Source organism: Neofelis nebulosa, chromosome 1, assembly GCF_028018385.1.
Source record: "Neofelis nebulosa isolate mNeoNeb1 chromosome 1, mNeoNeb1.pri, whole genome shotgun sequence".
NCBI classification, from domain to species: Eukaryota; Metazoa; Chordata; class Mammalia; order Carnivora; family Felidae; genus Neofelis; species Neofelis nebulosa.
The window spans coordinates 225,692,191-225,716,400 of record NC_080782.1 but is presented as its reverse complement, the minus strand read 5'-3'; the positions used below and the strand labels follow the sequence as shown (position 1 = coordinate 225,716,400).

Here is a 24,210-nt window from a genome sequence, read left to right as displayed (position 1 = left end):
TGGCTTCTTCCCTCTGCTTGCTGATGTGGTATTTTCCAACGAACCACTGTCACCACAACAGCAGGAATCCTTAGTTGTAGCAAAAACTCATAACAGAGCTGAAATTTCCATAAGACAACTCAGACTGGGGAAAACATAGTTTAGCCTTTTTTTTTTTTTTTTAACATTTATTTATTTTTGAGAGACACAGAGAGACAGCATGAGCAGGGAGGGGCAGAGAGAGAGACGGAGACACAGAATCTGAAGCAGGTTCCAGGCCCCCAGCTGTCAGCACAGAGCTTGATGTGGGGCTCGGACTCACAAACCGTGAGATCATGACCTGAGCCGAAGTCGGACGCTTAACCGACTGAGCCACCCAGGCACCCCGAGTTTAGCCTTTTTTCTGTAACTGATTGTATTTTGTTCTAGGACTCCATTTCCAGTGATGGCCCCCAAAGCATAACTTGGATCTGCTAGACACAGTGAATGGACTGTCTAAAGCCCATTCTCCCCTTCTCTACTAAAAATACTCCAATTTTATCCCAGTCACAAAACATCCAACCAAAATTTATGCTTCCCAGATTCCCTTGCAGCAAGGACGGACCTGTAGCTAGGTTCTGACAAATAGAGTCTAAACTGAACTACTGAGTGTAACTTCCAGAATAGCCCTTTAACGTAGGATAACTCAACCTAGAGTATACACTTCACGCTCCCCCACCTTTCTCCATTGCTGCCTAAAATGTTGGAGCTCTCCCATCACTTACTCACTGTCTTACTTGATTCTAATATATCATTTTGAATTGTCATCTTTTTCTTTTGCCACTATATCTTGCTTCTTCAATAAGAAAACAGCAAAATCAACTTCAAGTCATGGGCTGCCTTTTCAAGCTGTGTCATGTGTGTGTGTATGTATGTGTGTGCATGTGTGTGTGCTTGCATGCATGCACACACTTTGGTGGTAGAGGTAGAGTTATAAAAATAATAGAAGAAACAATCCCTGACATGAAGAAGTGTATCACAAGGATGAGACTTACTCGGTGGGAATAATGGCAGAACATAAACAAGGTAGATACACATAGACCGATACCCAGAAAAATGGAGATCTGATATAGACATATTTCAATCTAGTTTCAAATAAGTATCTTACACGGGACTGTAAATTATCATTTTCCTCCCCTGTACACCCAGAGTTTCCGCTGCTCATGTGTTCAGAACTGAAATGCTCAGAAAGGATGAGATGGGGAAAGGCCCCTCACCTTTTGGAACTGTAAAGATTTGGTAATGCCCTGCTCCCACTATCTGCTTACAGAGGACCCCTCATGACCACATATGAACACATTCCAGGCAGACAGAAGATAGCCCCCTCTATTCTATGTCTGAGGACTTCTGCTACTGCTGCTGCTTAACAAGAACTACGGGGCAAATGATCAGGATGACAGCTCAAGACACAAAGGAAATCATTTAAAGATTCATTAAATGCAAACCCCTTTTTAATTTGAAGTGTCTTAAAAACACAGACACCACATTGATACGGATATGGGTCTTACTGTCTTTGTCACGTCTCTACAATATATATCAACCAAAGGAAGTGTCCATGATACCGTAATAAAGCATCCTGACAAACTTCGATTTACCATTAAAAAAATGCTAATTCGAAAGTGATTAATACAGTAACATTTCCAGGCACCTAGGATCTAACAGAAAATGTTTCCAAATTAGAGCACCATAAAAAGAGTGGTATTCACAAGAAACATAATTTAGGTCACAAATTGCAGTAAACTCACAGGTTCCCTTCTCAGTGGTTTGACCCTCGATGCCATCCATGTGAGTGCTTCCTTGAAATGAGTGACTGATTGGAGAGTGGGACTCTCTCAAACAGTCTTTTGAAGTTCATTCGTTGTATCGTAATACGCGTGCAGGTGTGGCGAAGACAGCGGCTACCCGCGGAAGATTCAGGCTTCCCTTCTCCAGCGTAGAGTCATGGCTGGGAAGTGGCTGTCCTGGTATCTGCGTGGGTCCACGCTGGCTCGGTTCCAGGTCAGGAATGTAGGCGACAGTGATGTGTGACACTCGGGCCTGGCCCATGAACACCCGTGATCTTGCAAGTTCTCTGTCACCCTCCATCATCTGGCTGGCTCCGTGAAATACTGTGTTAGCGAAGGATTCCCTGAGACTGGTCTTTAAGCAAACAATGAATGTGGTGCTAAACCAGTGCAATTTGGGGACTTGCCTATTCTCACAGCACTGCTGTCACTGACGTGGCAGGTTGTGGTGTATCAGCCACAGCCAACCCCTCCCCTCTCAGGGCCGCCATTTTCCTTTCACTAACGATAAGTCTCTTTTCATGACTCCTTCCCCATTTTTTTGGTTCTTCACATTTCTGGTTGACATATTCCATATAATACCTTTTTTTTTTTTTGGCTTATAAACCACAGAAATCTATTTTTCACAGTTCTGGAGGCTGGAAGTCCAAGATCAAGGTGCCAGCATGGTTGGGTGAGGGTCCTCTTCTGGTTGAAGCTTCTATTCTCACATGATGAAAGGAGGAGGACACCTCTTTTGAATCACCTGTCAGTCCATTCATTAGAGCTTGAGTCTTGGTTTTCTCCTTACAAAGGCTACTGCTGCCCACAGCTGAGGTCAGGAATCCGAGAAATGGTAGGAGAAGGAGGTGGTGGACACAGTCGCCTGATGGTGTGTTCTCCTTGTTTTCCCTTCCACACTGAGTCCTCTTTTCCATCCCAGGACTATGAGAATCACACTCCGAGCCCTGGCTGTCCGTGCCCTGCTGAGGTCATTGGGGAGACTACATTGCAAGAGTGGCTTTTGGACTTTTTCTGGGAAGGACAGAGCCAGGGGCTTGTTGCATAATGAGCCCTGAGAACACCCAGGAAACCCAATCTCATTGTGTTTATGACAAGGTGGTGCCTGATAAAAAGCCTCAAGGGCTCTAACTTACAATTTTTTTTTTATTCCCCTCATCTTCCCTGAGGCTATGCCAATGAATAATGACCATTTGAAATTCTTCCAAGGAGGACCAATCACTATACAAAACAGTAGCTGGCTCCTTCATGTAATATCCCTGGAATTTACATCATGGCAACGTTCTCGTTCCATTTCACAATAGGGAATTGCTTGAGAAACCACCACATTTTACCGCCTTTGCATTGTGTTCTTCAGTAGGTATAAGTTCAGGCCTCAGAAAGGGGGTAAGTCCACTCCAAAGTGGGCCTGGGAGCATACGTGTGCGTGCGCGTGTGAATGTGAGTGTAAGTATGTTCCTATTTGCTTCAATGCCAAGTGGTCTAGACTGGTACCAGAAAACTGTCTCTCAGGGGTTGAAACCAAGTGGGTTATGGGTCCCAAGACGGATTTGACCTGAAAAGTCAGAAGTCTTTGTTCTTGTTACTGCTATTTATTCACAACCAGGACAACGTTGTGTTTACATGGTCATGATATGGTTGTGTCTACACGGTGACAGGGTGAATCCTAGCTCCAGCACTCACCAGCTGTGTAATCTGAGTATAGTCCTTAAACTCTCTACTCTTCTGTTTCCTCTTCTGAAATATGGGGATTATGATGACTCCTACTCCATAGGGGTCTGTGAGGATAACATGAGATAAATATAAAATTCTTAACATGGAGCTGTAATAGAAATCCTCCGTTTAAATTAGCTAATACCACTAATAATTTTAAAAAGAAGATTGCATCATCTACTGAGAAGATTACCGTGTTCACCACAATAGACTTTCCCACTCCGACTTCCGCCTTCCCTGGGTCCTCACAGGCTTTTCTACATGTTCCCATTACAGCACTTGTGACCCTTCATTGCACTGCTGTTTACAAATCCATTCTTCTTGTTTCTTATTCTTCTATCCCCATACCTAACACAGTACCTAGCACGGTGCATGTGGAACCATGTGAGATGTCTATTTTCATAGATTAAAAGCTCAAATGTTGGAAGGTTTATGTGGTTCAAGCTAGAGTGGATGTTTAGTAATATCTGCTGATGAGGGAATGAATGAATGGGTACCCTCCCCCCCACTGGCCTACAACTAGTTGACAAGTATCATAAATGACACCATGATTTTCACAAACGCTGATTTGTCTCCTGGATACATGTTAATACCTTTCTCACTTTCTAGTAGAATTTTGTTAAAGACATGTTGTATCTGTGAGTTATGTTTTTACATGAAATGATGCAGTTCATAATATTGTTCTCAAGAAAATAGAAGATTTAAGAATTATCTATGATGAGGGGCACCTGGGTGGCTCAGTTGGTTGAACATCTGACTCTTGATTTCAGCTCAGGTCATGGTCTCACAGTCATGGGATCGAGCCCCATGTTGAGCTCCACATTGACAGCTCAGAGCCTGCTTGGGATTGTCTCTCTCTCCCTCTCTCTCTGTCCCTCTCTGCTCATGCTCTCTCTTCCTCTCCCTCAAAATAAATAAATAAAAAAAAGATGATCACACACACACGTTCACATATATACTCACATAAACACTTTGGAATGAACTTAGACCATTCTAAATTCTAAACTTGGGCATGCTCATCCCTGTTTCTCCCCTACTGAACCAGCTCAAAACACTATAAGAAGTCCCATAATTAACCAGTGTATTATCTGGAAGCCCAAAAATTTCCTACCCCCCAGTCCTACCCCCAGACCCAGCCATCTATTCTTCTAAAAAAGATTCTTGTGGTTACAAAACTGGCTGCATGAACAGTAGAACAAACAAGGCATATGAGATGTTTGTGTCTTGCATTTTATATCATCGAGGAATGACCAAAATCATCTGTTGATGAGTCCCTCTTTGGGGATCTTCTCTGATCAAAGAAGCAAAGCTGGAACATATGATAAACATTGGAATTCCCAATCTCTCAGGGAATGTCACGTTTTGACCAACGCTGTGCTGAGGGCCAGCCCTCTGAGGTGGGACGTGAGTTGATAGGAGTCAAGAAACTCTATCCTTTCTGTGATGGTGCACAGACAGGAGCCTTAACCACCGGTATGTGTGACTGAATCAGCAAGCACAGATTTAAATGCCTGGAGAGGCAGGTAGATCATATAGGTAGGAAAAGGAGGTTAAATGTGAAGCAATAGAGAGTAGTGAGGAGTGTGACAAAGTATTCTGTAAAAAGGCAGCAACCATTTAGTTTCATGCGGGTCTATGAAGTCAGTGTTGCCAGATTTGATGATTTTTAAAAAGAAGTTCGAAATTTGGATGCTCATGAGAAGTTCCCCAGTTTTTGAGATACCGCCTGGCTGAAGAGAAATCTGACCTGCGGTCACCACTTACAACCCCTACCTGAAACCATAACCCATGGCACCTTACACACACATGGCCTTCAGAAATTGAAAGAGAATTCTGTGGTCACGATGTTCAAAGAAAACTCTTAATTTTAAATACTTTCACTTATCATTCCTGAGAATATTCTGACACATGTCTCAATTTTCGATTTGGAAAATACAGCTTGAGTGTCTCTAGTTAGCCTTTTGGACCTCCTTAAGAGTGCATAGTGATCCCACCAGGCTCAGAAAGGGAGAAGAAACAGGCCTACATGCTAGAGGGTGAAAAGTGCCAGACAATGTGTTTATCTTAGGGAATGAAGAACAGTACACACGGCCTCAGTTTCCCAGCACTGGATGCACTTCTCCTCCCCTTTCACTTGCTCATGTCTCTCGACGTGCAAATGTTTTGGCTCTGTTATTAAGAAATTATATTTGAGGAGCCCCTCGGTGGCTCGGCTGGTTGAGCGCCTGACTCTTAGTTTCGGCTCAGGTCATGATCCCAGGGTTGTGGGATCAAGCCCCACGTCAGGCTCTGCGCTGAGCGAGGAGCTTGCTTAAGGTTCTCTCTCTTTCCGTCTGCCCCTTTCCTTCTCTCTCCCTCTCTAAAAAAAAATTACATATGAGTTATTCTCAGAAGCCCCGTCCATGATGAGAATACCACATCCACTGGACAATTACCACTCTTTTCTAAGTGTTTTGGTCCAACATCAGCAAAGCTTGCCTTCCAGCTTGAAATTCTTCCAGTCCACTAACCAACAGATGGCATTACTAACTTTCCTGAGATACGCACGCACACACACACACACACACACACACACCCCTTCCCCGTGACAGAACACGCAGTTTGGCTGTGGTGTTAGAAGCACAGTGAACTTATCAAGCAGCCAAGTGGGTGGCGGGGAGACAGAGGAATCGGAGGGAAAGCTTCATCCCCTCTTTGGCTCCCACCCCCAATTAAGGAGTCCAGGGCATTTAAGGTCTACCACATTTCCGTGTGGGGACAGAAGCATAATTCAACAAAATGTAGCCTTTGGACAGGAAATGGGAGGGTCGTCACTTTGGGCTGGCGCATATGCAGGATAATCATGACACTGTCTTTGCTGGTGTCAAACCTATATTTGTTAAATAGCTCCCAGAACAGTAACCGGGCACTGTCTTCAGACACTGCCTGCTATTGAGGAGAGGGAACAACAACATCAAAAATACCCTGTCGAGCCACCCAAGTCAGATAATTACACCGGCTGCAAAACATCCAGGCACGGAGCACTGGAGACCTTTTAGGGGGTCCTTTATCATGCCCTGCCTTTTCCAGAATGAGGCTAATTTGCTCCTCTTTCAGCCAGCTCCAGCACAGAGAGCAGCCGAAGGAGAGAGCGGAGAATGAACTGTCAGCGTTATTGAAAAGATTCATGATTAGTCACACTCGCTCACAGGCCAGGCCCTTGCCAGACACCACACCACTCATTAGCAGACCTGAGAACTGGAGTGCTTCCCACAGCTGAGCAACAGCTCTGGGCCTGGCAGGCCCCCAGGGACCCACAAAGCCCTGTGTTCTCCCACACCCTGCAATGAGAAAGGCCAGTTTGGGCAAGCCTGGGTGCCATTGGCTCCCCAGATGCTAAGTGAGTCTATCTGTCTTATGCTCCGTATTGCTTAAAATATTATTATTCGGGAACTCAGCTGGCGTGGATATCAAGGTCACATCTCTTCGTGTTACGCTGAAACAGTTACCTGACGGGGGCCGCCATTTTCTGCCCAGGTTCCCTTCGGAGCACCCAAGAGCTGGGCACGTCTGTGGTTTGTCATCCTCCCCCGTCTCGTGTTCAGCTACAGCTGTTAGCCCTGCTCTTCCCAGAACTGGAAATATTTCTTTTCCTTGTCTGAGTAATACCGGCAATTACAACTGAAATTTACAGTGCTGGATATTGGAGGGCTCAGGGTGGTGAACACTAATCCAGCTCATTTGCAGGAGACACTGTGGGCCGTAGGATTGATTTCAGTTCCCATAGCAATGGGGAAATTGAGGCTGGGAGGGACCAGAACTCACTCAGAAGTGTAGAATAAGGAAGAAGAGCCAGGTGCCTGCTTTTCTGTTCGTCTTCACTCCATTTATTCCAGCTGCAATCCCATCAAGAAGACACCATTTCCAGTTTGGACAGTAAACCATTCTCCTCTTAATGAAAATACCACTGTCAGAGTTATAACTCCATGAAGCTCCATCAAAACTAACCAAAAAGATCTGGCTTCTATTAGCGTGTTCTGTATCCTCCACAGGGGATCTGAAAGCAGAGGGCATGGGGCCAAGACATCATAAGTGATCACAACAGGCACCAAATGCAGTGGTTCATCACGCCATACGTCCGAGCAATGTGGAGCCATGACGGGCTCTGGTGGAGAGAGGAAATGATCGTTGTAAAGCCCGACTCCAGACCAGAGCTCACGTTATTTGGTACACACTGATATGTGTATTAGCTTAGATTTATAGTACCTGCAAAAGTGGCCCTGGCCCTAAAAGCAGCTCGAGTGGTGAAGAATGACCACGAACAACGTAAGTATGATTCGAAGCATCACGCTCCGTTTCTTCAGGCTGGAGACGCCCCCACCCTGGCTTCACAGAGATGTTGCCATGCCGACCCAAGCGAGTGTGGTAAGGCCTTGGGGAAATTCCTGTGAGTTTCTAGAATTTTCAAAACTCCCTGCAAAGCTCCGAGACAGTACTTCAAGTTGGCAAACTCAGAAATTTTGTGTGAAGGCCATTTACCATGATGGACATTCAGCACCGTGCCTCCCTGGTCCGCTGGGGTAGAGGGCAGTGGGCCAGAAGGGAACGGAAAGGGGCATAGCCGGTGCCTGTCACTCAGTGTAAGTGGGCGGGGGGAGCTACTGCCCCTTCCCTGTGTGAGTCCCCCAATCTCTCCCATTCACTGTGTTTCTGAGGAAAAAGGGGTAGAGCCTCAGACAAGGGATCAAGTCAGAGGAGCACCCTACTCGACCCCAAAAGAAACTTGCTTCAGAGTCGCTCCGGTCTCCTACAGCCGCCCCACCCCCACTAAGCCTGGGCTCGTCGGCCAAGATAACTACTCATGATCACCAGGCCCAGCAAAGGCTTGACTGATGTGGACGCTGCCAATATGTGCAGTCCACCTCTGGAAGTGTGCAAGTGTGCATATCGGAGGCATAACGGCTTTGCCTCCGATCTTTGCATTACTTGCTTCCAGAAGGGAAGTGATGCTAACGGCTGACAACTTTTGCATCTTTTCCCCGGGTACCATTTTAAGTGCGTTGACTCTGATAGCTCTTCCCACAACTCGATGAGGAAATGTTCCTCATTTATGCATGAGGAAACTGAGACCCAGAGACTGTCCGGTCACACAGCCAGGAAGCGGCGGGGCTGGGATTTGAACCCAGAGCTCAGTGTGTTAGTTAAGAAACAATGATACGATTCCATGTGGACGTGGGCTCTTGTGTATCCAATGTACTGAGCGTGTGGTCAGACCTCTCTCTCTTCAGTGACCCGAGGACGTGCATAGAAAGGCAAGGAAGATTTGATGAAAGGAGGCCAAGGGGAAGTTTAGCATAATGGTCAAGAACAGGGGTTTTGAGATCAACAGATCCAACGGGGATCCACTCTCACTTACAGCTATGTGACCCTGGGCAGTTACTCAACTCTTGAAACCTCATTTTTCTCACCTACAAAATGGGAGTAATGAAAGCTTCTAGCTCACAGGGCTCTTGAGAGGTTAAAAGGAATGGGCCCACATAAACATCATTGACCATAACTGGCCAACAGGAAATGCACCATAAGGGCAAAATGAAAGTTCTAGTTATTAAATATGGGGAGATCAATGGCAGTGAAGGGACGGAAACGTTTTTAAAAAAAGACTCAATGTCTACATTGTCTTCTTAGTTGTCAAATTTGCCATGGAGACTTAAGAATGATAAATAAGAAATTTCCCTTAAAACGGTAATTTTGGAAAATAGCTGCCATTCTTCTTCTGGCTGCTGTCACTCGTGCTTCCCCCTTTCTCCCCGGGACCCAGTAAATAATTCATAGTTCTCGTGGAACAGCTGACTCCTCCACATTTCGATCCCAAGCCTGGGCAATAGATATGCCCCCATTACCCGGGGGTTTCTGTCAGAAAAGGGGCCTCTGGGCGATTGTGGCCGGACATGAACCCCACTTCCGATGCTCTGGAGCTGGTACGGTTCTGCCCCATCCTCTCCAATCATCCTCTTCTGCGCCCTCACTGCCCCTCACAGCTTGGCAGCGTGTTGGCAGGTCGCTGGCCAGGAGCCTGTATTCCGCACACGGGTCCTGTCACTATAATAACCATATTTTCTCTTGCGGTGAAGAGTAATTGAATTAAATTGGGCAGCATTTGATCCTGCCCATACTAATTGCCTGATCCAATTGAGGCCTCTGTGAGGTCATGGACAGAAACGAGTGGAGCAATCAGACAGATGTCCTTGTCCCGCAGGCCTGGCCGTCATGTTGTTCTTATTCCTGTGCACACCCTGGAGACCCTTCGCCTTCATGTGGAACCCTCTGGAGGGTGATGGGGCTCATTGGGCTGGGGAGCAGACCAGGAGAAGCCCCGGGCATGTGGGGAACACAGTAGAGCTGGCAGGGAGCAAAGTTTGACTGATGTCCCAACATATGGGCATGCAGATGTTTAAACAGGAGTGGACAGAGGCACAGGCTCTTGGTGACATCTATAAATATGGGCTCAACAAACACTGTGTGTGTGTGAGAGAGAAGGGGGTGGTGGGGGCAGGTGGGGATTGGCCAGTAGGAATTACAAGTTTTGCTCTGGTAACATCTCAAACTGTTCGCCGTTTAAAAGTCACTTGTCTTTGGCAAACGAGCAGTTCCTGTAGTCTTTATCAAGAGTAAATTATGTGGGTATGTTGCTTATCTAAAAGTAAATAAGAAACACAGATGACTGCCTTTAAATGTCTGATGAGCTCTATTTTGCCTTCTTTCTGCAGATAAAATTAAATATCAGCATCAACATCGAAATTTACCAGCAGGATGCACAAAGGGATGGCCGGAGGGGAAAATGGGAGCGAGTCCGGGGGGTGGGGGTTATGCCTTTAAAAAGGTCTGTCTCCAGGGGCACCTGGGTGGTTCAGTCCGTTAAGCACCTGACTCTTGATTTCTGCTCAGGGCGTGATCTCGCAGTTCATGAACTCAGCCCCACGTCAGGCTCTGCGCTGACAGCATGGATCCCATGGATTCTCTGTCTCCCTCTCTCTCTGCCTCTCCCCTGCTCTCTCTCTCTCTCTTTCTCTCAAAAATGAATAGACATTTGGGGCGCCTGGGTGGCGCAGTCGGTTAAGCGTCCGACTTCAGCCAGGTCACGATCTCGCGGTCCGTGAGTTCGAGCCCCGCGTCAGGCTCTGGGCTGATGGCTCGGAGCCTGGAGCCTGTTTCCGATTCTGTGTCTCCCTCTCTCTCTGCCCCTCCCCCATTCATGCTCTGTCTCTCTCTGTCCCAAATAAATAAATAAATAAAAAATGTTGAAAAAAAAATTAAAAAAAAAAAAAAATGAATAGACATTTAAAAAATATTAAAAGAAATGTCTGTCTCTGTCATCCTTCCCCTGTCCTCACTGGCCACTTGATCCTGACATCACCGCTCACCTTTCAGACATGAAACTGAGTGACCTTTGCAAACACCTGACCCCGTCTCTCCCTCCATCTCATAACCCTTGACGGCAAACGCGGAAACAGAACAGGGGCTCACGTGTGGAGGCGCCTAGAAATCCAGGTCTGCTTCTAAAACACTGATAAGGTTGACTTCCATCCCCAGAGGCGTGACCTCTGTCACTTCACTGAGCAGTCTCCCTTGTGGGTTGACCCCTGGTGAACTGGACAGCCGAGCGGGGAGGAGTACTTCATTTTGACTCGTCACCCAGGGCCCGCCAGAAGGAAAAGGTGCTGAGATCTTGAGAACGATGAGCAGCAGTCACGCATAGGACTTAGGACGGCAAAAATTATTGTCCTGTTCAGAAGCCCAGAGTAGACGCTCCCTGATTAGGTCTGTGCTCATCTTATTCCTCCAACAGGAGCTGACGGAGGGTCCCCTCCTTCATCAATACTCTGAGGGTTCAGTCTGTGTGTGAGGATAAGGATCTGTGGGCCGAGTGAGAAAGGAAGTCCCAAACACCCAATAATTTCTAAATTATGGGTTATGACACATTAATGACTCCCGGGATGGGGAAAGTTTCCATTGGGGTGTATGATTCAGCCTCCTAAGAGAGCCCAGTGCCTTCAGTATGCACCGACTTGGTTCTCGACCCACTAATCCTCTAGAGTCCAACCAACTCCTTCCAAGCGAGAGGTCCTCCCAAAATGTATGATGAATCACCATTACATTTTACATTGCTGTTAAAGTAAATGAAAAGTTGGTTACATGGGAGCGGAGTCGAGTAGGTACATGATGTGGCCAAGGAGTTCTCACGGCACACACTGGCGTCGCATAATCAGATCACCGGGGCCGCCAACTGGCACTTTCTCTGTCTCCTTCACGTGCTTCCCTACCTGTCTTCCCACTCCATACACTGTGCTCCCCGGGCTTATTAACCACTGTGGAGGGTCTCGGTTACCATACGCGCACCCTGGAAATGTCCGAATCCAGATGTTTGCTCGTTACTCGACAAACATCAATAGAGAACCTACTGTGTGGCAGGCTCGGGGCTGGGTGCCGGGCGGAGGGAAATGCGTAAAACGTGGTGTCGGCTGTCGGGTCTCACATATACTTTGGCATCCAGATACTTGCGGAATTTGTCACTGAAATTGACAGTAATAATAATAGTAATAATGATTTTTATTGTATTTATTTATTTTTAAGTGTTTGTTTACTTTTGAGACAGAGAGAGAGAGAGCTTAAGCATGAGTCGGGGAGAAGCAGAGGGAGACAGAGAATCCCAAGCAGTCTCCACGCTGTCAGCGCGGAGCCCAATGTGGGGCTCCATCCCATGAACCGTGAGATCACGACCTGAGCCAAGATCCAGAGTTGGACGCTTAACCGACTGAGCCACCCAGGTGCCCCAATAATTTAAAAAAAAATCTGCTCATATTTTTTGCGAAGCCACCAGCCTACTTCACGGCAACTGCTCAGTACAAGACATTTCCCGGCTCACCAGGGTGCACACGCATGGCCTTGCTCACTCGTGTGCCCGGTGAGGCTCAGGTGCGTGTTCTCATCCCAGTCTGACAGCCAAGCAGCGACAAGTGGACACGGACCAGGTCGCACATGCTACTGTGTTTTACACCATTTTAGTCCCGATCCTAGGGTCGCGCTGCTTTCCATCTGACTTTTATGGTAAGAAATGTAAGATGTTGGGAGATAATAATTTAGATTTGAACTAAAAATGTCTTACTGCCTCTCTCTTGAGCTTCCAAATTAGTAGAGGACCCCAAGATTGCAAATTGAGTTCTTTTTTTTAAAAAAAGCTACCTTTTGCAACTAGTTCTGTGAGCGAATCCGTTTTCTCAGTACTGTACAATTAGAACAAATATGTGTATATTCCCTCCTCAGCCTTATACCCTTTCCTACTCGCCTCCCACACACCGGCACCCGACGTGTGAATTCACCTGCTCTTCCTCCATTTGGGTCTTTGCTTAAACATGCTGTGCCCTCCATTGGAATGCCCTTTCCCTCTTCACCTTCTGTGGAACCTCACTTCCGGGCGGCCATCCTGACTCCTCCAGGGCGAGGTAGGAGGCTGCACGTTCCCGTCTCCGTGTTCCCGCAGAAATGCTCTCCCAGCACCTCCCTCGTCGCGGCAGATTTTTTGTTTACACGTCTGAGCTCCTACTGGCGAAGAGCGGTAGTTTATTTATATTTGTTTGCCTGGTGGCCACCCGCTGCTGGCTCATAATATGGACTTAGTGAATGTGTGTTGAATGAATGAATGGACAGATGAGCCATTTAAATAAGAAGTCAGATTTAGTCCTTTCGGGAGGTAAGCGTTTACCTCTCTGAAGTGTCTATGCTTCATAAGTCATGCCTCCTAAGCGTCAGGTACAGCTTTAACTATTTCTACGAATTGCCTCATTGAATCCTCCGTAACCAGCTCCATGAGGTAGGCGGAATAATTATGTTAATTTTTCAGATGAGGAAACAGAGGCGCGATGAGGTGATGTAACATGGCTAAGTTCCCACAGCCAGTGAAAGGCAAAGCTACGCCTGGATCCCCTGAACCTGTATCCCCCCAGGATTCTTTCTCCCTACTCTTTACACCGACAAAGTTGACGCATTTGGACATATTGATGCAAATCAATGACGACTATCCTCTAAAATAGACGCATTTGGGAACCGAGGAGGCCATCCCAGGGTGCGGCAAATTTTCAATACTGATTCCATGCTGTCCCCCGCCATTGTCCTGCCATTGTCCTGCCATTGAGGCTTGCTTCTCAGCATGCCCGTCTTTGGAAAGGCGAGGGGGAGAAAAGGAAGAGACATGAGCTCTGAGGCCAGAACCCTGAATGTGAAGACAGACTTGATCACTTACTGGCTGACCTTCTCTGAACCTGTTTCATCATCCTTAAAATTGAGTCCGTAACCAGTATCGCGTTGGTTGCTACTGGTGTTTGTTAAGACTAAAATAAATATGTAGTGTGTTCGCTGGCTTTCTTCGCGTGCTAATTCCTTGATTCTAACGTGCTATAGGGTTTGAAAACTAAGCTTGTTAGAATCGGGCCTTAAGACGGCACGAATGAGGTCCCGATGCGGCGTTCTCCGAATAAAAAGCGCATTCGGCTTTAGGACGCGTCTTTTCCTGACGGTTACTTTGGCGGCACTGGCGTCTTCTTCACTTTCCTCCTCTTCCTGTCCACCTTCCCCAGGGACCAGGCTGGGCTCCGGATAAGTGAGGGCTCTTGGCAGCCATCAGGCTTACGTGGCTCACCGCTTGGTGGCAGCAGACCACACCTCCTTCGGCCCTCCTCTTTTATGTAAGCGGAGCTCTTCTTAGGGGCCAGTCTCCACTTCTCAATCTCCTGCATTGCTTTTGCCGTAAATGCGCGGTTACACTTTTTAGGTAGTAGCAAATATTGTTTGTGCGTGTTTCTGTGCCCTCGTTTAGGACGACGAGGAGCTCGGCCAAAGCCAAACTAAGCACATTTCATCAGACCGTTTTCACTGGGAGGTTTTCCTTACACAAAATTATCTGCAATTAAAAACGTAGAGAAATTTTCTCAGTGTGACACAGCCTTTTAAAAGATAGGGACAAAACCCTTATGGAAAAAAGCAATTTGTAATGCCAGTAATTTTCTACCTCTGTCCTGCTATTATTAAGGAGAGCGGTTTTAAAAGGAACTCTTTGCTCCCGTCTCTCCGCTCAGGCTGCGGGCTCACATAATGGCCTGTGTCTAACTTCGGTCCATTGCCATGGGAGTAATTACACCACACACTCAAAAGGGCGATTTGCTACAGAATCAAAGAAGCAGCAGTTGGGTTCAAAATGAAAAACAATCTCTATACACGTGAGGGGAAGGAGCGTGATGAGGTAGAGAGCATCCAGGGAGCACTGCTTTATGTGGGAGAGTGCCGTGAACAAAAGTTTTGACATAGGACATCAGAATAAGACAAGAGCATACGTGAAATCCGTGAAATCCTTTTCCCGACGCCCCCTCTCCTTCTCCCACATTTTTCTATCACAGCACGTGGTTGGATGGTCCCAAATAAATAGCTCTTTACAGCTGTTGGGATATTTCCTGTACCAAGCATTCCATGCTTCGTAAACTCTTGGGAAAGAATCACAGACTCCACAGTTGTGCGTGTGACCTGGGAGTTCATCTTGTCCCATTCCTCCGTCATCACGAAGGTCCAAAACGAAACTTTCCCAAGGAGATCAAAATCTACACTGGAAATACCATGAAATTATTTTTCTGAGGCCAAGGACCAAGGACAGGGCCAAGGACAAAGGACAAGGCCCAAGTTCCCTTAGTTCCCTTAGTGTAAAGGGTCATAGTTCTCGTCAAGGAAGGGACGTGGGACCCAGAGGTGGCAGACCCTGGTGAAAAGTCTGGGGTCTGGACTTACCAATTCCACGAGCTGGACAAGTCACATGATGCCTCTATGCTTGGGTTGCTTCAAAGACAGAGAGCATAATCTATGTCCAGTGATCAAGCGACAAAATGGATGGGAGAGCGCTTTGTGAACCGGACAGTGTTTTTCAAATGTCACTTATTAGAGTTTTGCTCACTCTGTTTCTCCTTCAGTGAGTTAAGAATCCAATCCTCTACCACTGAAATGCAAAAGAACTGACCTCTGCAGGGAAGGGGTACACTTCTAAGTACACGCACACACACCACCGGGCTCAGCAGCCTGGAAGGAAGTGTGACCTGAGGACGAAGAGGGAACATAAAACCCATAAATAAGTGGCAACTTCCTGCTTCCTTCCAAGAAGTGGCTCTGTGTATTTGCCAGGGCCCAGCCTCGATCTAGGGCTATAGTTGTTGGGGGGGGGGGGGGGTGGGGAGAGTGACAGGGGACTTGGATTTGGCCACCGTCTTGCAGGGCAACTCTAGGTTATTTATTCACTTGTCTCGTTACTCATTCAAAATAAATAGTGACTAGAGATACAGGGTCTTGAGCCAGGCAGCCCGGGTTCAAATCTTGGTTCCGCCAACGACTTGAGAGGTTACTTTGGGATAAATACAAATACCAGCCAGTATTTATTGAGCGTTCAGGTACGCTAGCATTATTGTATGTGTATCAACTCAGGTGATCTTTGCAACAACACCATGAGGTTACCCTGTTATTATTCCTTATATTCCAGGTGATAAAACCAGGGCCAAGGTGCCCTTGGTCACTCAGCTGGCGAGTGGCAGGCTCTCACGCTCATCAGTTATGCCTAACTCCCCTTAAAGAAATGTGTCCATGTATGTGGAGTGCTTAAAGTAGTATCTGCCACTCAGTAAAAGCACTCAATGATAGCTATTATTTATTGTGTATTTCCTATGTATTGTTTATACACCAGCCACCCTGCTAGATGCACGCAGGATACACAGTCTCCCCAGCCCCACCCCGTAAAGATCACAAATAATAATACCTGCTCTATTTACCGCCCCCCCCCCCCACCGCGATTATTCTGAGGACCAAGTCATAAAGGCAGTGTATGAAGATGTAGGTGTGCTTCTGAAAGTGAAAAGCAGGTACATTTGGAAGGCAGACTTAGCCTTAGTTTAGTTTAGCCGACTCTGACATAGCGTCCTCGTAAAAGGAAAAACTTAATCCAAGAGATGCATTATAATAATCTTCTTGTGGGAATAAACATCATCTGGTGCTATGGCAAGTGTCTAGAACTCCATTTGCCAAAATAACTGATGTGATTTTGTAGTTCCTAGAGTGTCACGTTGACTCCAGCCCTGTTGTCCTCACTCTGTGCTTGTTTATTTTCCTCCAGAGTAGGACACTTAAAGCCATCTGAAATGCCTGTTTTCTTTTCTGGGACTGGTTGGCCCTCTACCAGAATAGAACTGATCTTTCTAAACCCTCAGTCAACATACGCTTATTGAACGTGTACTCTTCGTAAAGCACGATACTAAGGACTCTATCTGTTAATGCTTTCCTCAATTTTGTCTATAGTTCTGGGTTAATCCTGTTGTAATTTTTGTATTACAAGGATCAGAGAAACCAACCGGAGAAACAAATGCAACAGGGGCTCATTTTCCTTCTGTGTCTCATGGCAGAAAATTGAGCCTAATGCAAGTTGGGAAAATGTGAAAGAGCACCAGGCTTCTTTTTGCCCAAAAGGCAAATTTTTCTCAGGAAGATGGAATCACATACATGATGTTAATCTCATTTTAACAGAAATTTCTTGACCACCTACTCTGATCGAAGTTCCAGGATATAATACTTACCGGCTGTGTTACCTTGCCCAAGTTACTTAACCTTTCTGGACCTCAGCATATTTATCTATAAAATGGGGGTGGGGGGAGGACTCCTCATGAAGCACTTGGAAAGTATTTATTCCTTCATTTAATCCTCTCAAAAATCCCGTGAAAGTAGATGTTGCTGATCCCTGTCACATGTGATAAAACCGAAGCTTAGCGTCCTGAACAAAGCAGAATGCCTAAGTTCTCACAGTTGGGGGACAGCAGTGAAAAGACTTAAATACACATTCTTTATTTCCAGATCCTGTGCTCTTTTCCCTGGACCAAAGGGCCGAGCCAAGGAAGGCTTGTCATCGGAGAATTCGAAAGCCTAAACAATTGGTGCCAGATTTTATTACTATTCAACTCAATTGTCCTTATCCCAGTTATTTGGACACTCTGGCCCCAGAATTTCTTGGTATCTGTGTTTGCAGTTCAGTACTCAGAGAACTTCTCATAAACAGTTTCAAAATACAAATGCTCTATTTCAAAGGTAAGCAAAGCCAAGTTGACTTTAAAGTCAGAGAGTTCCGTTCTCCCTGCTCCATGACCCGCTTTGCATGTTAGAGGTCAAGTTTTCCCAGTGATAAGGGGGACTTAACTAGGAAGTTCTCAAAGCAGGAAAGCTGAGCCTGAGTGCCCCAGAGGTCATCGGTGGGGAGACGGCCTTGAGGGGAGGGCTTTATCTATGTGGACTTGCTACCCGGAGTCGGGCAGGAGCAAATACGTGCTATTGCTGCCAAAGGTTACGTGCCTAGAGGAGCAGCTGACATCATTGGGAGCGCCTCTGATGACGGCACACGCAGTGAAGAAATGATACCGATGTCTAGGTAGTGAGTGACATGGAGAGACTCCCTTTGGGAAGTGTGTGGGTTTTAGTGCCTTAAGGTTCAGGATATAGTCTTCTGCGGCTACAATATTCTCTCCATCTCCTTCTCCTTCCCCCCTTCCTCCTCTTCCTCCATATTACCCATTCTCTCATTGAACAGTAATCAGCCCACTTAATTCAATGCACTGAACTTAAAGCCCATTCTGTCCTATGTTGTCATGTTTTTTTATTTCACTAGAACCTTGCAAGATGGGCCTCACACCAAGCCCTACCGGGTTCCACTCAAGGTGATGTGCATATATTTTTCTACCCCTGCTTACTATACTCACTCTTAGAAATGGAATTCTTCGGTCCTGTTCTTTGTGCCTGTCCCAGCGAGAGGCTCCAGGTAGGTAAGCGCATTGGAAGGGCCTCGGGAGACGAATCTGGGATCGATACCTAATGAAGTTAGAATAAATCATCATATTCAATGGCAAGAGGCATTTGTTAGAGTCCCTAAAAGAAAATTATCCCAACACAGTAAATCAGGGCACTCGTGTTTGTTTTATTTTTAAAAACCATGAAGCGTCCACCCCACCCTCACCCCCACTCCCCAGCAGAATGAAACAGGAAACATAGCAAAATGATGGTTCTCGCTCCAGTCACTTTCTAGTCTTTCTTCTAGGGCCCCTCCTGAGAGGAAGGAGACCAGTCTGGAGTCAGAAGTACAGGGTCTGCTCCTAAGCCCAGCTCCTCCCGAGCCCAGCCAGGCACTCCCGGACCCCTCTCCTGCCCTCAGGAAGAAAGTGTCAGCCTGTCCCCGGGGCTGCTGGCCTCCCCTCTGAAGAGGAAGGACACTTCATTGTCCACATGTTCGTGTTATGTTAACAGGTTTCCCAGAAGCTAAGGTGAAGGTCTGGGTCTGGAGGCCCAGCCCACCTCCTTCTGTGCTCAGAGACGACAGGCCATAATTCCCTGTATGACAGTGTGGTGTAAACTTGGCGGCCATTACCGTATCCGCCCTCTGCCTCCTTGGCTAAATGACTGCAATTCTTAGAGCCTTACCTGAGAGCCTTCTTTGCTAATCTCCGTGGCTCACCTCTGAGTACCCCCCAGGGAATTTTCTCTTCTGTGCTGATGCAGGTCAGGTTTGCAGAACCCAAATTCAGCGAAGGATTAAGTAATTTTCCACATTGGCTGCCTTTTGTGCTTAAATTCAGCCCAAAATTGCTTAATTCTCTGCTCTACTCTGACCACATAGATTTTAGCCTAAAATTCCTGAAATCATAAAAGAATCCCCAGGATCCCTTAACTTCATTCCATCCACCCTCAGCGTTAGTGCAGTGCTGTATCTGCAACTAGAAAGAGAAAAGGATCCGCTTATATAACTGGGGGGGGGGGGGGGGGGGAGAGAGAGAGAGAGAAGCTTTCATGACTGCAGCAAAGTATAAACTGTATTATGCCATCACTGGATTTAGTATGCGAAGCTAGTGTCATTTTATAAAAAGAGCCCAGAACTGACAGACAGGAAGCCTGGATTCTAGTGTTGTTCCTGCCACTTGAAAAGTAAAGGATTCTTAGCCTTTTCTTTCTTTCTTTTTTTTTTTTTTTTTTTTTCCTTCGTGGATCCCTTTGAAGACCTGCTCAGTGCTTTGGAACCTTAACCATGTACGTACGGAATTTGAGGGAACAGATAACAGAGCCTGCCTCTCAGGGTAATACATCCTCCCCAGTCTATTTCTGCAGACTTTTCCGGCACTCACACCCACAGAGTCCGCTGATCCTGCCTGAGGACGGAAACAATCTAGCAGGTTATATTTTTAATGTTCAGAATGCTAATTGTTCCATGCAGCCTGGAGAGTGAAAACAGAAGAGCGCTGAGAAGTTTCAAGAAGTGGTAGGGTAGCTCTGTCTTGTCCTCGGTTTTCATAAAATGCTAAAATTATCCCTAGCTCTTCAGAGCGTTGTTCACGGTTCCATATGGTTTATATCGTAGCAATCTAGCAATTCATCAATCTGTTTACATACTGATGTTATACTTAGATTGATATTTAACTCTCCTCAAAATCGCTGCCTGGTGAAAGATTTATAAATGACTGCTTTGCAGTAATAGAATAGATATGCACTAAATGGAAAATAGTAATCATTTGGTTGCAAATCATGGTCTTTTTTTATTTACACATACGTAACCGCACATTTATACACACGCGCGGGGAGCTGGCTATGTCAGAGCCCCCGACATTGTAAGTGTGCCAAATACTGAATGTCGATTTGTGATGCAGCAGCTAAATTTCTGGATATAAATAGCCTCAGATAAAAAAATGCATCTAAAGTAAATATAGAGCTACTGGCACGCACATAAAAAGTGTGCAGTTAACTTAACCACTCCCTTTTTCAACTTGTTTTTATTTCATGGTATATGTCACAGTGGTATTTAAAATCTGTCTGGAGACCACAACAGTGCATGAAATAAATAGCCTTTTTTCCCCCTACTTCTGGAGTATCATAGACTCTTACGGTTGGAAAGGATGTAAAGGCTGTTCACCCTGGCCTCTAACCCAATACAGGCAATGCCTCTTTTATAACCTTGACAGATGGTTATATAAGCCTCTGCTTGAATACTCCTAGTGATGGAGAACTCACTTCTGCATAGATTAAAATATCAGGGAGATCTTCTTTATATCAAGGCAGAGTAGGTTCCAGGTAATTTCCATGGCAGATCTAACACCAAATGTGTCTTCCTTCCTCCTCAGACTGGCTCATTCTTTGATGTTTCCCATTCTAATTAATAGAACCACTGATCAACCGCTTAGAAACTAGGCCCCATACACCCCCCTTTCTTCCCATTCAGTTGGCTACCAAACCCAAATGAATCTGTCTTTGTAAAATAGACTCTTGGGTCTGCTGCCTTCCCTCCATCCTGAGGATTTTATCACCCGTTCTTGGATTACTGCAGTAGCCAATAACGGATTTCCCTGCCTTTAATCTCACATTTATGGTCATCATCAAAATGGAATCAAGACTTCCCTCTGTAAAACCCTACAGTCAAGCCCTATAACAACACTAGAGGGGAGCAGGCTCTGGCTTTGCTCCCCAGTTGCATGCATGCATGTATGCATGTATCTGTGTGCATGTGTTTATGTATGTAGGTATGTGCGTGCACACGTATGCGTATATGTGTGTGTATGCACACGTGTGTGTCTGTATGTCTTCCTCTCCACTTAACCCACCCGCTCCAAGTCTCAGACCTTTGGAACCACTCACGGTGCTAAATTCGTTCCTATTCTCTCAGCTATGATGCTCCGAAAAAGTTAGCTCCTGTCACTATTATTGCCATTGTTATTAGTATTTTTCATATTGTTAAGGCCTCAGTGCTAGTGAGTGGTACTGACAGAACTCAGGGCTCAGACGGTGGGATGCCTGCCAACGTGGACACTAACGAACCCCAAACCAGCAGTTCCATAAATCAGCCGTCGACAGATCTAACTCTTCAAATTGTTTGTAGGCTGTGTCTGAAGTTCTGTTCACAAGTTAGTTGTTCAGAACTCCAAACACACTTCCTCACTGAAATAACATTTCAGAGAGGGCTGGCCCACACGGGTAAGCTGAGATTCCCCACACGCGTAATCAAAAGGCGGAACACGAGACTGTCGTACTTGCGTAACGCCATATATTAGGTAGGCAAAACTCTTATTTTTTTACTTAACTAAAACATTTGTTTATCTACATCTTAGTTTAGCTATTTCAGCTATCTCTTCTTTCGCCTTTGCTGCTCGTGAAAAAAATTGTCCGGAGACGATTGGAGCACTACCAGCATTGAAACTCATTCACACTGAAGGCTACATGAGAGAGGCATGATTGTTCGCTAAGTGCAGTCATCTTTGGGAGCTCCCAACTCATCCAAGGGCTTGACAGAAGCAAGCGCACAGTAAATGTCTCCTGAGTGGATACAAATACTTAATGGTAAGGGGTCAGAGGACACAGGAGCCCCAGGGTGAAAAAGTAAGACGGCAGGAGAGATTTGATGAGACTCCAGGGTTAGCTGAACTTTCTTACTGGTATGGCTGGTTCTCCTCCCTAACTCCTATTTTTGTGATGGGTACAGGGAGAAATCAGGTAGAATTGATGCTATGCCTGAAACTCTCAGTGGGGGTTGATAATTACCCTGGTGTCGTGTGCACAGTAGAGATTCCAATATAGCTATTTCAACTAAGAACCACGGTTTCCCCCCTACATTAGCCAAAAAGAGAGTTTATTTAACCTGAACGACCCTGGAGAGTTTGTTAGTAAACAATCTGCCAACAGGCGCTTTATTCTTCTCTACATATTAAAGAACAGTTACCAGTGATTTGAAAAAGAATTCACCCAGTACATGAAGGTGACCTATGCCGGGAATTGCCAAAACCCGTGGAAATATTACTTTAATCGCCTAGACAACCTTGGACCCACTAAATTGATGGTTGCCATCATGTACTTATATTCTTCCCCTGGGGCTCAGAAAAATAATGTTAGTTTTCATTTCTATTCTACAAGTGTCCTCGGTGGAAATAATAACAGCCTCTTGCTACAACTAGTCCCTGTTTAACTGGCATGTCTGGGCCTGACTGAATGTTGAAGGAAATATACTCTCTCCTCTCCCCAGGGGTCTCCCAAACCTCTCAGTCTCTGATTGTTCATCTGGAATGAAACTTACATACATCTCTTAAAAGCAAAGGTCTAACGAAAATGTATGTACATATGAAACACCTTACAAAAGTGCTTACAGCATTATTTATAATCACCAAGAAATGGAAACATCTCCCTGTCCTTCAACTGTTGAATGGATACAGTGCATGCGTTGGACTGCTTATTACTATTAAGCAATAAAAAGGAACAAACTATGAATACACACAGCAACATGGATGAATCTCAAATGCATTATGCTAAGTGAAAGCAGCCAGACCCCAAAACCACATACTCTATGACTGCATTTGTAAGACATTCTGGAAAAGGCAAAACTATGGAGACAGAAAACCAATCAATGGTTGCCAGGACCTGGAGTAAGAAGAGGTTGACCTCGAAAAGGGGCATTTTGGGAGATGATGGAATCGATCTAAATAAGGATCACAGTGGTGGTCACACAGACCATGTGTTTTCAAAACTCATAAAACTGTACAATAAAAAGAGCGAATTTTATAGTATGCAAATTATACCTCAATAAACTTGACCAAAAACACTTTTAATATAAAATGTCTTCTAAAAAGAAAAAAAAATGGTAGTGCGATTATACTACTCTAACCCAGGTAGATGTTTTTTGATTGAGAATGGTTAAAATGATAGCTAACTAAGGTCAGCATTGAGCAATATTCACCCAGCAGGGCAAGCTGATGGCTGTTTTTCTGGAAGACCAGAGAGGGCCCTTGTGGGAATAGAATCTCAAATTTGTTGACTTCTAGAGCTTGTGGACAGTGTAGATTGGGATGGCAAAGGGATGGCTAGAGTAAAAGCCCAGCTTGGGGCCTGTGGGTGCATGGCTGTCAGTGGTCCTTCTCCAGAGCAAAGGCCGAACGCCTGAATGATCAATGGGCCAAAACATAATGCAGTGCACGTGTTATTTCCAAGTACTTCCAAACTGCGTCTCATTGAATCCTGCAAGAAGTCTGCAGAACGAGGGTTATCATCCCTGTTGTATAAGTGAATAAGCTGAGGCTGGAGCTCATGACCTGGCCAGATCACAGCAAGGTAGCGGACTGCAGGGCTGGGCCCTGGGGCTTTTGATTTCATGCTTTCTTTCTTTTGTGGTTGGTCGGTGACTGTTGTTATTGATGGTGGTGGTTTGAGTGGTTAAACTCTTCATCTTTGAGGTGAGCCCCTCATCAAAATAAGAAGACCGACTGGTGAAGACAGATAGAAGCTGTTCTTTCACTGCAAAGATAGAAATTAGGGTAACTGTCCGACAAAAGAGATGTGTTTTGAAAACACCCGGATACTGGAGTTTTGAGATGAACCGTCTGACATTTTCCATATGGACGAGATGTCTGGCAGCATTTGTCTTATCCTAAGGGACCCGGCGGAGGCACAGGGCAGTTGGGTGTCTGGATGAGCATTTCAGTGTCTCACAGGGCTCTGTTGCATTCCCTGAAATCACTAGCCTCCACATAAAAGAATGAGAAATAAACCACACCTTTGACACATCTTCCTGGTAACACAGATCCCACTGCTACATTGCACAAGAAACACGGATCGTGTGATGTTTTTGGTTGGC

The 24,210-nt window shown here is 45.8% G+C and overlaps 2 long non-coding RNA genes across 4 annotated transcripts in view; both read right to left on the bottom strand.

The window, feature by feature from the left end:
• Positions 1-222: 222 nt before the first annotated feature.
• On the bottom strand, positions 223-13,602 carry LOC131486732 (uncharacterized). Its single transcript, XR_009249414.1, has 3 exons — positions 12,872-13,602; positions 7,004-7,551; positions 223-5,026 (listed from the first exon to the last, which is right to left on the bottom strand). It is a non-coding gene; the product is annotated as an uncharacterized LOC131486732 (long non-coding RNA).
• Positions 13,603-13,611: 9 nt separating this feature from the next.
• The window catches only part of LOC131486719 (uncharacterized), a 268,359-nt gene continuing 257,760 nt past the window's right edge, over positions 13,612-24,210 (bottom strand). For all 3 annotated transcript variants that reach the window (XR_009249401.1, XR_009249400.1, XR_009249406.1), the window contains 2 exons: positions 18,317-18,425; positions 13,612-14,448 (listed from right to left, as the gene is read on the bottom strand). This is a non-coding gene — a long non-coding RNA (uncharacterized LOC131486719). The remainder of the gene's footprint in view (positions 14,449-18,316; positions 18,426-24,210) is intronic.